The following is a 16,060-nucleotide window of genomic DNA, read 5'->3' as shown; positions in this document are numbered from 1 at the left end:
TCTTTCTTGCACGAGGCCATTTCGGGGCATGCACCGGGATTCTGGGTGTTCACTTTTCATCAATGAGTATTGCTTATCTCCACCTTTTGGGCATCTCAGTCCAATGAAGCAATAATGAAGTATTTTCCTATTTCACTACATCTTGCTAGAATTTCAAGTATGCTATTTAAATCACTTGGCCAGGTATAAATTACCAGTTAGTCTCTTTACAATGAGAAGATTTATTGCTTGGTAAATATTTTAAATGAAATATGTAAGCCTCTAATGTTAAACACGTGTACATTACTAGCATAGAATATTGAAATTAAAATATAAATTTCTCATTTACACATATTGCAGCTTTTCATTTGTTAGGGTCTGAAATCTTTAGCACTTGAGGAAAATGACTATGCATTACCTGACCACGGAAAAAATAAGTACCTCAAATGCATGCATTTGGACTGTTGATTTCAACTGCATAAATTGTTGTGCCATCTGTGCATGTACGTATTTTTACGTGGATCAGCGTGCACACATACCATTTTCATTCAGTATGAACCTTGAGGCTGCTGCCATTTTACTGCTTAACCAAACGAATGCCTATGAAAACAGCCTGGAGGCGAACCCAGACAAATGTTTCATAAGTCTTTCAAAAGTTGTTTTGCATAAATGTTAAAATTTCAAAATGCTGCAGGGTCTTTAATATCCAAAATATCAGTAAGAGGATGTACATGTTGCATGCTTAAGTAGAGTAGATCACAGCATGTAAATTCTACTCAGTGCATGTTTTAGGTTTTAAGTGTGAGATTGTACATGTTTACTGTTCTGTATCTGTGGTGCTAGGTGTCTGTGAGAAGGTATCAAAGACTGAAAATATTTTATTGCCTTTAAAAAGAAGCTTGTTGGTAGGAATTTTAAATTTGCTTATTCTAAGTGTCTCTCACACCATTGTTTCGAGGGTGTGTATTGTGTATGTGTTGATGTCCATGCAGAAAAGTAAATGTCCTGAATTCTCATATTGGTATTCTTTATTGATTAATGTATATCACTCATGTAATTTATTCAGAAATTTAGAAGCGCCTACTAAATGTTTGTGCATGTTTTTAGAATTATTCTGTAAAGGTTTCTTTCATTAGAAGCACATTGTTTTGACATAATAGTAACTTAAGAATGAATGTTAAAATGACACAGGTTTATTTTTTTTATTATATAAAACCAAAACCCTATGGGAAACATCAATAACAAAGCAGATAAAACCGAAGATGCTTGGGCTGAAGCAAGATTTGGGCTGGATCTGTTGGAACACACTGGTCTGGATTTACTGTGAAGCCAACCTGCTCTCAGTCCAAGTCTGCTGTGCTCACACTGTCCTCTGGTGTCTAATTGTCAAAGGAGGGAAGTCTAGAAATAGTAGCTAATTACTTCAAAAATCTTTTAAACTTTCAGTGTAAGAAATGACCGAGTCTGTTATTTGCTGAACAGTGGCTCTCAAAGGGGGAAAGATGCTGATGTTCATTCAGGTAGGTATGGCCTGAGTCTTTCCTATTTATATCACTTTCTCCTCACAAACACTGAAGTGGATAATTTTTATCTTCCCCCAATCAGTGAGGCTCAGGGAGGTTAAGGAGTTTGAGTTAAATCAACCAGCTATGCATAAGTACAATGGGGAAAAAAAAAAAAAATTGGATGGCCACTCCCAGTAATTGCTGCAATATTTATTAAATGCCCTCTTGCCTGGGGCCGGTTCCAGCCTCACCATGAAGCAATGACAGGGAAGGCTAGTGTTCCCGACACAGTCCACTGCTTCAAACGCACCCACCTTCCTCCCCGTGTTTAGAAATTTGCATTTTAACATAATCAGGAGCAAATCAGAGCCTTTATATGGTAAAATTTTAACTAATTTTCCAATGACCTTTGAAGCAACAAGTTAAAAATTAACCAAAAATTACATCCTGCCCAAAATATTAAAAATTAAGCCCCTGAGATAACCTGGGACATAAATTCAGTGTTTGTCATTTTTTCACATTTGTAACTAAATCATTGGTTTTTTTAATGCAATTTTATTGAGATATACTCACTAAACCATTAGTTTTTAAAATGAAAAACAAAAATCCTTTGAAATTAGAAAAAAGAAGTTCTAAGGAAGGAGCATTTCCATATTTCATGTCAATTATTTGCTCCCTTCAGTCTCAGCAGGGAACACATAATCAAGGTATATTTTCTCCTTATGTTTTCAATGTTCTTTCCAGGTGGTTATTAGTTTCCATGGGCCATAAAGAAAACTGTTTCCCTTCAGAGGGGCTCTGGAGGCGGAATATCCACAGAACAAATTAACCAATAAAGATGCCAACAGGGGAACAAACCCAAAGTAGCAGAAATTTCACATTCATAAGATTTTTTTTTTTGGTAGTTCCTTGTCCACATATCACATAATATTTGAGTCTTTTAATTGTGGCAATGGCAGATTTGCTAATCTAGTCAAGTCAACCAGTCTGCATTTTGAGTTAAACATTCTGCTTTTGCAAACCGACTGCCAACACCAGGGGTGGAATATGGAGTTATTTCCAAGGTAAGTCCTGAAGCCATGCTCTAATAGGAACCAGTGGATGATGGCAAATGCCATCACTCTGTGCCAAGTTTATACTTCCTCTCTCCATCGCCATGGAAGCTGGATGGGGGTTGTGTGTATTCCCCAGGTAGAGGCAGGATCTCACCTGCCTTCAGCACCTGTGACACACCAGGCATTATGCCAGGAGCTTTCCTGACCTCTGCACTTGTGTGCTGGGCTTTCCAATCCTTGCTGTGAAGGGGAGGAAAATGGAGGCCCCAAGACATTGGGAAACTTGTCCAGGGCCACACAACTTGAAAGGGTCGATTAGAGATTGGGTTTGCTCACCTGCAGAGCCCGTCTTCCTTCCACTGTGATTCCTCCTCTTTTCCTTTTTCCAAAACCATTTTAATAGTCACCTACTATTCTTGGGAATCAATGGCACCTTGTAGTCCCCACTACAGAGAACAACTTGAAATAACTTGGAAAACACCTTGTTGATATTATTTGAATTTTTCTGGTCAGCTAGAAATCATTTTTTGGTCCAATGACTGGACTTTCAGTGAGCATTTCCTGGATACCTTTGGTGGGCCAGATACTGTGCTTGATGTGGGGTGACAAAGATGAATGCCTGCCCTCACGGAGTCCCCAGGCTCCTGGGGAGATGTGCCCATCAATGCACCAATGCCTTTCAAAGCCATCAGCACTACAGATTGCATTGCTGACATTTCCTGACAGCTTAGTGTGGGCCAGGCATTGATCTGACGTCTATTAACACATTTCATCATCATCAGATGAGGTGGGTTTTATCATTCCAATTTTACAGATGAGGAACCTGGGCCACTGCGGTCCAGTAACTTGCCAAAGATTACATGCTGTAAGTAGTAGAAAACGATTTGGATCCCATTGACTTCAGAGTCCAAGCTCCTGACCACCAGGGAGTAAAGCTTTACCAGGGCTGAAATGGAGATGAACATAATGTAAAGAGAGAAGAGAGCCAGCTGGGGAGGTTCAGGGAGGAAATGAACAAATGCCTGAGTGAGCGGGATTTTGCCTAGAGCTTTTGCTTGCCTTTGTAAAGGGTGCCCTTGTCTTCCTTTCGGTCATCCAATCTGGAGGTATATTACTCTCAGCATAAGTCCTCACCTCTCATACCAGCAATATAAATGAAACAACCCAGAAGCTACCAACTAGGGCTGAGAAAAATACTTTCAAGTGTTGTGTTTTAATTTCATCTGTGAAATCTTCTTTAGATGATGTTTCCGTTTGGGGGAAGGAAAAAGTTCTGGAGCCAGATAGCGATGGTTGTGTTGCACAGCATACTGAATGTATGTAATGCCTTTGAATTGTACACTTTGAAATATTTAAAATGGGTAATTTTATGTGCATTTTACCACATTAAAATTAAAATCACCTACATGCATGACAGTTCAAGTTAGGGTTCCTATGCTAAACTAATGTTCACTTTGAGTTTAATACCCAGGAAAAGCAAGAGATCTTATCTGCTTTATGAATCTTTACTCCATCATATTAAAATACTCATTAAAATGATATGTCAGTTCATCAATAGCTGTATGTCAGTAGGCTCATGATGGTGAAGGGGCATGAAACAGCTTTTTGCTTAGCAATTTTATGTCTGTTGACCATTGTCTCTCTGTCTCTTCTGTCTCACTTAACTGCAAAAGACTAAAGGAGAATTTGACTAACTTACCCAAGGAAGAATAGTTTTTCATCAGTGATTCCACCCTTCCAAACTGAGAAGTTGAAACCTAATCCCATACTTATAGTGTTTTCCAGTAATCATCCAATTTCTCTTTAGAAGGAGAGGACTAAAAGAAAAGATTCAGATTCTTGTATTTTGCCCAGCTATGTATTGTCACTGTCATGAATTTTTTTTCATTTTTTTTTTAGACCGAAAGACAAAGCAAGCATGGGAAAGAGAATACGTGTTTTATGAAAATAAATTGGATTGAAAACTAGTCTTACTTTTTTGTTGTTGTTGTTTTGTTTTGTTTTGTTTTGTTTTCTATGACAGCTTAATCAGACATGGATTGTGGCCAAACTTCACCAAGCCGTTCCTGGGTTTTTCCCACTGTAATTCTCTGCTTATTTGGATTTTTCTCAGTGATGAGGCCATCAGAACCATTTGTTGTGCCTTTTTTAGTAGGACCAGATAAAAATATGAGCCTCAGTGTGGTAAGTTAACCAACCAACATGGTTATCTTACATTTAAGTCTAGTTAGAACTAAGGCCTAAAGCCCTGGGTAGTAGCAAAAATCAGAGCTTCTTACAATCTCAAACGTGAACAGATAGACCTTAAAGATTTTCACGTGTTTGTCATGTAAAAAATATAAATTGTTTAGCTCCAACAACAAAGGAGTGGGAGAAAAACAAACTTACTTTAATCTTTTAGTTGTATAGTATCAATATTTCCAAGTTTTCTTTCTTATTAACATTAACAAAAAATGAAGTCATTCCTAGCTATAGGAGTGAGTTTTAGAGTATAATCTATATAATATTTGAAAAAAAGTTACCAAAAATGTATGTGAAAAATTTTTCTCTATTTGTAAATATTGAGGTGATTTGTAACTTTTAGTAAGGTCATATACAGAACCTAGTTCCAAGAATGCTATAAGTCAGCAGTTCTCAAATTGTGGTCCCTGAACCATCATTATCATCTGAGAAATTGCTAGAAATGTAAATTCTCAGGCCCATCCCAGACCTACTGAATCTGAATGTCTGTTTTTTTTTAAGAAACCTCCCAGGTGAATCTGATATATGCTAAAGATCAAGAACCATTGCCTTAAGCCACTGAGCAATAATGAATCAGATAAGGAAGTGTATCTATTCGTTTTCTATAGGAATAAAGATTCCATGGACTGCAGTTTTACAGGCTGGTTACTCAGCAAGTGAAGTGTAATAGTTTTATCTCCCATCGCCTCTGTCCCATCCATGATCCACATCCCCTATCCCAACACCAGGGAAACTTTGCTCCCTAAACCAATCCACCATTTTCCCTCATAGTAAAGACAAGGACAGGTCCATCTTGAAAACCATTAGGTACAAGCTGGGAGAACTCACTGGGCGAGATTTAAAATCCAGTGTCACAGAAAGCAGGTCTGGAGGGCAGCCTTTCCCGGTTCAATGACTACAGTTAAAAGCAAGGAAGAAAAGGAGGAAAGTTCTACCAAGCTTCAACAACACTTAGGTAAAAGTCTACCTTGGAATCCCAAGGAGCGAGGACACAGAGCAAGTCAAAACCAAGGACACACTCAGGCTCAGTAAATCAGTAGGTTTATTTCAGTGGCTTGGAAATGCAGAACAAGGATTTGAGAGGGTCCACCCCAACTTTCTTTTTGTCATCTTCTTTCCACTATACATTCCCCTTACAGAAACAGAATAATCATGTACTATAGATGGATTCAGATAATTTGCTAATGCAGCCAGTATTTCATGTGAAATTGTGGTCAAAATGGACATAAGCAAGGGAGTTACCAAGTGATTTCTCCTGGGTCCTCCATAGCAGTCCAATAAATTAAGGCCAAGAATATGGATGAGTAGAAAATAGACTCAAACTAATTTCTTTCTCTGGCGATCTAGAGCTGGTCATTTGTTCTATATTTGCCTGATTACCCAGGCAGTGTCCCAGTGGTCTGCACAGTCACATACTGGAGTGGATCAAAGGAGATGATTGTCAGGTTCTTCCAATTCAGAAACTTTTTTAACCAAGTGTGGTTCTGGCTTAGAAGAGTCAACTCTTTTGTTAAGTGCTCCCAGGCAACAGACCCATAGCAGCCCTGGATTCCCTCCAGAATCCTGTAAACAGTGAAAGATTAATTAAGGCATTATGGCCTCTTTTCCCAACTTCAATAGCTTATGTAATCAAATTACATTTAAAAATATTAAAAAGCTGATAATTCAACTAAGAGCAATAGCTACTTTTTTTTTTCTTTTACACAGTAAGTATGAATTGACTTGTTATGGATATCTTTCATCTTTCCAGTTTGTTTCTTTGAATTTCAGTGTTTCATTACTTTTTATTGTTAAAAATTCATGTCAAGTATCAAATTGGACACTCTTTCACACAGGGCCAAGCAATGTGTCCGGGAATATACACATCATCTCAATAATAGATGGGTCAGAGATGAGAGTCAAACAGTGCATTTCACTTACTGATGTTCTTGTCCTCACACTCATCTTGTTTAATCTTACAGATCACAAACGACATCCTTCCTCTGTGGACGTACTCTTACCTGGCACTGCTGCTCCCCGTATTCATTATCACCGACTATGTCCGCTACAAGCCAGTTACCATCTTACAGGGCATCAGCTTCATCATGAACCAGGTGCTGCTCATATTTGGTCAAGGTCTAATGGCCATGCAGGTGCCGGAGGTCACCTACGGCTTGGTCTCTGCCACCGAGGTGGCCTACTATGCCTACATATACAGCGTGGTCAGTCCGGAGCATTACCAGAGAGTGAGCAGCTACTGTAGGAGCGTGACGCTGGTGGCCTACACAGCGGGCTCCGTGCTGGCCCAGGTGCTGGTATCCCTGGCCGACATGTCGTACCTTTATCTCAATGTCACATCCTTGGCCTCTGTCACTGTGGCCTTCCTTTTCTACCTTTTTTTAACCAATGCCCAAGAAGAGTATGGTCTTCCATGCAAAACCCAGCAAAGAAGCTCTTCAAAGGCCATCAGCAAAAGACGCTATCTTAGATGAGCCCCGTAAGGATCACCAACCAGTAGACCAAGAGTCCATCAACATTTCAGGGCCTATGGATGACGGCCAGTTGGGCAGCCCAAAGACAGAAAATGTGGCTTTGAGAGTTTTTACACTGTGGTTCCATGACTTGAGGGAGTGCTACTCCTCAAAGCATCTTTTTTACTGGTCCCTCTGGTGGGCTTTATCCACAGCCAGTTTTAACCAGGTTTTGAGCTATGTTCAAATCCTGTGGGATTACAAGGCACCGTCCCAAAGTTCTACAATATGTAATGTAGCAGTGGATGCCCTCGCAAACTTTGGAGGTCGGAAATCAAGGCTTTATCTTATGAATGTGCAGAATATGTGCTACTCTCTGAGTTATTCTCTATGGAGCCATACTCCATGGTGGAAAATTAGGCCTGTTTTGGAGTAATTTTAATCAATTCATTTCAGTGCTAAGGCATAGAGCTCTGAGAAAATTCAGAAATTTCCTGTTCTGAAAATTCTGCTTACATATACATGATATAAAATATATCTTTCTTGGGCTAGGGTCAAAAAATTTTGACAGCTTCTGCTGTAGGAACCACCTTACCATCCTAAGGGTTCCGAAACAAGATAAATTGAATAACACATTTGTATCTTTTCTTAACTCTACATATGGGGATTTACCAAAGCATTTTGCCTTCTGCATAAGATTATTTTCTATGCCCAATTTCCTCATTCCCTACCATATGTGCATAGCTATTAGAATACAGTTAATTCCAGACTGGATTCTTAAACATACACCCATCCTATCTCCTCTCCACAGCCTATTTTTTATTCTATCCTATCTTATTTTGCCTTGGGCCTCTCATACATATTATCCTTTCATTCAGTTGTCATTAGTAAGAACAGGACAGTGCCCCTTAACAAGGAATTCTTGATTACGGGGTTATGGACAAAGAGAACCACGGAAAGGGGAAAGGCAAGGTGTGACATGGAGAGTTGGCATCAGTGGGAGGGGCTGGCCCTTCGAGTGGGGGTGTGTATATTTACTGCTTTTCTTTGATAGTCTGGTAAGCAGCTGCCCAGTCTTTATTTGCCTATGGATGGATTTTTCTGATGTTGCATTTTGTCCAAAAGGAAAAAGGCAGGGAGGCTCAAGTGATGGAGGGAGATCCTCAGAAGGCCTTGGGGTGGGTGGGGTGGGAGGAGGTTGCAGATTCCAGCTTCTATGGATTCACCCTTCAACCCCTTCTCCTGGGTTTTCTTTTTGGCAAACTTCCCTCTCAGCTGAGAAGCTACAGCGAGTATTGGGTTTTTGGAGACCTATCCATGCACTCTTCCTTTTCTTCCTTTGCCCCAGAACAAGTTTTATGGAGTTTGAATCCAGAGAGTGAGATGGGGAGGGAGGGAGAGGCGAGTCAGTGCAGAAGTCTGTACACTAACGTCCGGAGGGCAGAGCCCAGGGAAGCCCTTGAAGTTAGCCCAACAGTACACACGTATGTTCCTGGCAGAGCAAAGCTTTCACATCAATGAGATTTTGAAGATATTTATTTTTGAAGTTGGAGTGATCCACACCCACATGGTTATTGAATATTTCAGAGCCCATTGTTGAGCCGATTTTCTTCTCATTTCCTTTTCTGAAAATTCTAGTTTGACTCCTAGAAACAGATTTATTTTAGAATCTGGTGAGCTCTAAATTCATTTCTCCTTCAATGACTTGTTTCTAGAGGAAAGAAAAGCAAGCCTTTCCTTTCCAGGTAAGGCACCCTTTTATAGGGCTTATTTAGAAAATGTAAGACTTCTAAAATTCATTATTTCAAGGCTCAGTGGATACAAATACACTTGTCTCTTTTTGATAGCAAGGACCTTAATTAGTATGAGAATTTTAGACAAAATTAGGTCTTTATTTGCTGACTTAAGATCTCACATAAATTAAGAAATATTTTTAAGAAATAAAGCAAGGAAGCTGGAGATAGTAAGACATCTGATAGCAATGGACTGCTCAGCTCACAGCACATCCTGGGAACGTGTTGTAAGTGTGGCTACGTAACGCATGGTATAAAATGGACTTCTCCTGGGGCTGTATCTTGTGGCCATGTGGGCTCTCAAGCACTTAGTTAGAATTAGGTCAGGATTTGGGTCAGAGTTTCTCAGCCTTGGCAGGATTGACATTTTGGACCAGATATTTCATTGCTGTGGGGTTTTGACCTGTACATTGTAGGATGTTTAGCAGCATCCCAGGCTGTACTCACTAGATTCCCGTAGCAGCCCCCTGTTTTGACCATCAGAATTGTCTGCACACATTATCAAATGTCCCCCATAGGGCAAAAACTCCCGGGTTAAGAACCACTGAGTTAGAGTTAGGATTAGATTTGCGTTAAGATCAGAGCTCTTTTACAAGACTTCTGGATGAAAACTATAAATTTACTTACTTAAATTCCCCACTAGGCTGTATTATTTTCAAGAGTAGGGACTCAAAATCTACCACCATACGTGTCCACAGAGAAGCTCAGAAACGGCTGATGGTTGAATGATGAATGAGCAAATAAATGAATAAAGGAATGTCCAAAGGAAAAAAATAGGGAAAAAGTATACAGAGAGAAATCTTGAAAAGAAGTTGCATGTCTGTCAGAGACCTGGAGGAAATTTTAAACACAGTGTTACAGAAAGGAAAGAAGCAAAGGTACAAGAGAGAGAAGTCATCCTTGCCAGGGCATCAGCAACATGGCAGCGTGGAGCCATCAGTACAGGTCAGAAAATTCAGGTTGAGGAACTGGGGCCACTCACCCAGCTTTCTGAGACTGAGTTTCGTCATCTGCAAATGAAAAAAAAAAAAAAAAAAAAAAAAAAAATGGCTTCCATGGGTATTTTCCAATCTATGATTTGTAGAAATCCAGACTCTATGAGGGGTTGTTTCAGACTTCAGCAGAAGTAGATATATGGAGTTCACAGAGCTGGATCAAGTGATTTTTCTTGTTTTTTCCCCCCAATGTCAGCCTTTTTTACCTTATCCTGGAAACGCTTCAGTGGTTTTACAGCGGTGGCTTTGACAAAACTGTATGACACTTTTTTATACTTGGAATGACAAGACATACTGTATGTTGATTCCTTTCTTTGCAGGGGCCCTGGCAGCCTTCTCAGTTGGCTATGTGAAGGTCAACTGGGATCTCGTGGGGGAGGTGGCCCTGGGAATCTTCTCAGCAGCAGATGCGGGCTCTCTGTTTCTCATGCCTTACACAACTAATATTTGGGTGTGCTATGCTGGTCTTTTGATAGTCAAGTCAAGTTACATGTTTCTTATAACCATAGCAGCGTAAGTATTGTCCTTTTGTTTAGTTATGTAAGAGTCAAGCAACAAAATTCTTTTCTCTTTTTATTTTTCCAGTTCCTCTGAATAGCAACTTGTGTTATATTTAGTGATTCATACATGAGACAATGGAACTGTATTCCTATTTTAATCAAATTTCTCTCGGGATTTGATTACCATTACTTATGGAAGTGGTTACTCTTATAATTAATAAGCAATGATCCATTTTAGGTTTTTATTTCATTTTATAAAGCAATATAATATCGTAAGATGTGCTTCTATCCTCTTTTGCCTGTTTGAATAATTGTGGTATGTCAACTTTCTGAAACAATTTTTTAAATATGATCAGGGCAGTTAGAGATGTAAACTCCTCTGCAAAAGTACATATAAACTGTGAAATATTTTATCTAGATTTATTTAGAAGAAAGAAATGAGCTAAGGAGTTGGTGGATGTCAATGTTGCTTGAGAACACTTGAAACAATTAGGTCTTGCTGCTCCTTCTCTGTGTGGCAATGTGTTGACTTTCAGCAAGTTAATCAGAAATAAAGCAAACAACTGAAAACATTTTCTTTTGCCTAACATTATCAACTGCATGATCTTCGACATGCTCTTTGACCTTAAAGTAGTCTATTAGTCTATTTGTATGGACTTTTACTGCATTCCATATAGGTGGTAAGTGCTATGCTACATGCTAGGAACATAAGAGTGGTTTTAATAACTTATTCTATTTGTGCAGGACATAGAAAGAGCAGAGTTAAGTAGAGAATTTAGAACCTTTTAGTGCCAGTGAGGCCAAATTGATAGAAAAAATGGTTTATGGATTTTCCAGAGAAAAATTCACCTATTAGTGTCTAAAACTACCATCTAGAGTGATCCACTGAGTGAATGAATCTCCACATAAATAAAAATTCATCAAATTGACCCACATTCTCATTCATTAATATATCTAATTTAAAAAGTGACTACAGAACTGTATATCAAATCATGTCAGTGCTCTCTAGTTGAAGAGCAGTTGGAATATTTGGCTTAATTTTAGATATGGTTAACTAGCTTTAAATCCTTACCATAATATATCTCATCCCATGGAATGTTAAAACACATCTCCCCTTCTTTCTCCAATTATCTGTGGTAGAAGAACTTTAAGCAAGAAACCATCAACAAAAGCCTGAGCTGGAGAAACTAAGATGGCGGCTAGGTGAGACACAGCGAAAAAACACCTCCGTAAAAAACACTAGATAAAAACCAGAAAGAGACCCAGAATACCGGTTAGAGCGATGCACCAGCTGGACGAGGTCTCCTAATTCCAGAGGGACCGTATATTTGGTGAAACTGGGAGTCTGCATTCTGAAACGAGTGAGTAAGCTGGCTGGAAAACCCACAGCCATGCGGCAGTCTGGGGAAGTCAGGTTTCAGTGTTTGGAGACCAACTAGCTCTTTTAAAAAAAAAAAAAAAGGAAAAACCCAGGAGTGGCTGCAGCTGCAATAGTGGGAACCACGCAGTAAAACACAGCAAGAGGGGGCTGTGCCAGACTCTCGGTGTCTGGCCGAGAAGATAGCCCACTGCAGATACCCTTGGAGATGGGGGAATGGAGGGGAGAGCTGGAAGCAGAAAGAAACCCTGTGGCTAGCAGCTGGCTACCCGGAGGGCTGGATAAACTCCTATCTGGGGTTGTGCCCACAGCCCAGAGCCCCACCAGTTGTCCCAGAGCTGGGAAGGAGGAACTGTGCGAGGAGGGGGAGGTTGAGACGCCCCGTTCGGCCATTTTTGCTTCAGGCTGAGAGCACGCTGCTGCACGGCCCGGCGGCCCAGGGCTTCCCTTGAGGGACGGCGCACACTAGTGATGTAGCATGGAATTCCCTTGGCTGAGTTCCTGGAGGATCGCGGCTGGGAGGGGGGACCTGCTCGGAGAACCCAGGGACGCTACGCCAAGTCTGGTGGTTTGTGAGACAGGGAGAGAGAGGGGCTGGGGCTGAAATGAAATGAAGGCTTAGACTCTTGCAGTGGCCTTGAATCTCCGGGAACCTGGGGGATTTGAACATTAAAACTGCCCTTCCTCCCTGGCAACCCGTACACACGCCCCACATTCAGGGCGGACGGCTCCAGCAACACACCCAAACTGAGTTCTCCAGCTGAACCCAAGAATCATTTCCTCACACACCATGGGAACAAGGTTGAGAACTGACTTGAGGGGTATAGGTGACTCACAGATGCCATCTGCTGGTCAGTTAGAGAAAGTGTACATCACCAAACTGGTTCTGAAAAATTATATCGATATCCTTTTTTTTACAACTTGAAAGAACCCTATCAAGCAAAACAAATGCCAAGGGGCCAAAAACAACAGAAAATATTAATGTATATGATAAAACCAGACAATATGGAGAATCCAACTCCAAACACACAAATCAAGTTATCGGACGAAACACAGTACCTCGCAAAATTAATCAAAGAATTACAATCGAGGAACGAGAACATGGCAAAGGATTTAGAGGACATCAAGAAGACCATGGCCCAGGATATAAGGGACATAAAGAAGACCCCAGAAGAGCATAAAGAAGACACTGCAAGAGTAAATAAAAAAAATAGAAGATCTTATGGAAATAAAAGAAACTGTTGGCCAAATTAAGAAGACTCTGGATATTCACAATACAAGACTAGAGGAAGCTGAACAATGTCTCAGTGTCCTAGAAGTCCACAGAACAGAAAATGAAAGAACAAAAGAAAGAATGGAGAAAAGAATCGAAAAAATTGAAATGGATCTCAGGGATATGATAGATAAAATATAATGTCCAAACTTAAGACTCATTGATGTCCCAGAAGGGGAAGAGAAGGGTAAAGGTCTAGAAAGAGGATTCACAGAAATTGTTGGGGAAAATGTCCCCAACCTTCTACACAATATAATACACAAAGCATAAATGCCCAGCAAACTCCAAATAGAATAAATCCAAATAAACCCACTCTGAGACATATTCTGATCAGACTCTCAAATACTGAAGAGAAGGAGCAAGTTCTGAAAGCAGCAAGAGAAAAGCAATTCACCACATACGAAGGAAACAACATAAGACTAAGTTGTGACTATTCAGCGGCCATCATGGAGGTGAGAAGGCAGTGGCATGACATATTTAAAATTCTGAGAGAGAAAAATTTCCACCCAAATATACTTCATCCAGCAAAACTCTCCTTCAAATTTGAGGGAGAGCTTAAAATTTTCACAGACAAATTCTGAGAGACTTTGCCAATAAAAGACCTGCCCTACTTCAGATTCTAAAGGGAGCTCTACCAACAGAGAGACAAAGAAAGGAGAAAGAGATATAGAGAATTTTAACAGGCATTTATAGTACCTTACATCCCAAATCACCAGGACACTCATTTTTCTCTAGTGATCACAGATCTTTCTCCAGAAGGGACCATAAGCTGGGACATAAAACAAGCTTCAAGAAATTAAAAAAAAAAAAATTTGAATTTACTCAAAGCACATTCTCCAACTACAGTGGAATACAAATAGAAGTCAATAATTTTTGAACTGTGACTCCACTGCTTGCTTCCTACATGATATAAAATACACAAACTCTAATGATGGGTCAGTGGTTTTGAGCTTGGTGTGGAATATGTAATTTTGGACAACTGTGTGGAGGTGGGGGAGTGGAGGAGTGGGAACATGGTTTATGTGTCCTGTTGAGGTGGAGGTGGTATCAAAGAAGAACAAGACTGATATGGATTTAAGAGGTTAATTTTAAGCCCCACAGTAAACACAAAGAAATTATCAGAGAATATAACCATAGAGATGAAAAGTAGAGTTTGAGTTAAGAGAGATGGGGGAAGGGGCAATGGGGAGTTAAGAAATGAGTGTAGGGTTGCTGTTTGAGGTGAAGGGAAATTTCTAGTAATGGATGGTGGGAAAGAGCATTACAACATTCTAAATGTGATTAATCCTACTAATGGAAGGCTAGGGAGGGGGTGGAATGGAAAAATTTAGGCTGTATATATGTTTCCACAACTGGGAAAAAAAAAAAAAAAAGACAGTCTAAATAGATGACAATTGAATGCCAAGGATGAACTTGGATGGGATTGGAGGATAGAGGACAGGTGGCTCAAAGGGACACAGATGAGACATAAGGAAAAGGAAATATAGAATGTAAGCTTTGTATCACTGTTGAATCTCTTGTACTTCTTAGCTGCGCTTAATGGGATTGCATAAAAGAATGTTCTTGTTCATGGGAAGTGTATATGTGAATTATAGTGTATGTTCAAGGATGTGTGCAGCTAGCTCTCATATGTTCAGAAGACAGAGCAATAGATGATGGATGATAGGGAGGGAGTGAGTGAGGGAGGGAGAGAGGGAGGGAAAGAAATAGCGATGTGACAGCATGTTAAAGTTGGTGGATTGAGCTATCGGGGGAGAGGGGTCAGGGTATGATGGAATTCTGTGTAGGGGATTAGTATTGTTTTTGCAACTGTTCCTATAACTTCAAATTTATTTCAAAATTAAAAAAAATGATAGGCATAGAGAAAAATGCTGCAAAATTGACTATAATTGTTAAAATTATTATTATTTATGATGTATATATTTCACCTATACCACAATACATTCTAGGAATTTAAAAAAAAAAAAAAAAGCCTGGGCTTCCCCAGCAGAGGAAAGTCTTCGGAAACATGCAATTCACTGCTCTGTATTGCAAAGACCATGTGTGTGTTTGTTATCAAACTCTTTCCAACTGTTCAATGTTAGATTTCAGATTGCTGTGAATCTTAGCATGGAACTCTATGCCCTGGTGTTTGGAATCAACACCTTCTTGGCCTTGTTGATCCAGACCATCCTAACTGTGACCATGGTTGACAACCAGGGCCTGGGGCTTCCAGTCAGCATTCAGGTAAGTGACACTGCTTTGTTCTCCTTTTGACACGGTCATATTTTCAATCTCCATCTCCATCCACCTCTGTGACTATCTATCTACTCTCTCCATTGTGTCACAAAAACTTGCAACTGCTTTTCAATAATTACTGAAACATTGGAGAGCAAATTGCAAGCTGAATCATAAATCAGGAAATTTGAATTTCATTTTAGACAGTAGCAATTGTTGCTTTTGACCTCAGGAAAGTATTGATGCCAATATAATAACCATCTATATATACATGCACCAGGTTGTATGTAATAACTCAATCCTCACAACAAATGTTTGAGGTGGGTATTGTTATTCTAATTTTATGGATGAGGAAACAGACTAGAGAGGATTGGTGGCATTCCCAAGGTCCAGCAGCTGGGAGTAAAACAGCATTGTTTATATTCAATGTCAAATGTAGTCTAGTTTTACATGTGATTCATTAATACCTTTTTTATTTTTTCTTTTTTCTTTGTTTTTAGTTTTTGATTTATGGAAGTTACTTCTCAGTCATTGCTGGAATTTTCCCAATGAGAAGCGTCTACATAATCTATTCAGCCAAATGCAAAAAGAAAGAATGTTGTTCACCTACTGATCTGAATCCAAATGGGTCGGTTGACCCAGCGCCTGACATGAGCACAGTAACATGGCTTTAG

The 16,060-nt window shown here is 39.8% G+C and overlaps 1 pseudogene; it reads left to right on the top strand.

Annotated features, from left to right (window-relative positions):
• The first annotated feature begins 4,573 nt into the window (after positions 1–4,573).
• Positions 4,574–16,060, top strand: LOC119543845 (annotated as a pseudogene).

This window comes from Choloepus didactylus, chromosome 9 (assembly GCF_015220235.1).
Source record: "Choloepus didactylus isolate mChoDid1 chromosome 9, mChoDid1.pri, whole genome shotgun sequence".
NCBI lineage: Eukaryota > Metazoa > Chordata > Mammalia > Pilosa > Megalonychidae > Choloepus > Choloepus didactylus.
This window is presented reverse-complemented; position numbering and strand designations above follow the sequence as displayed.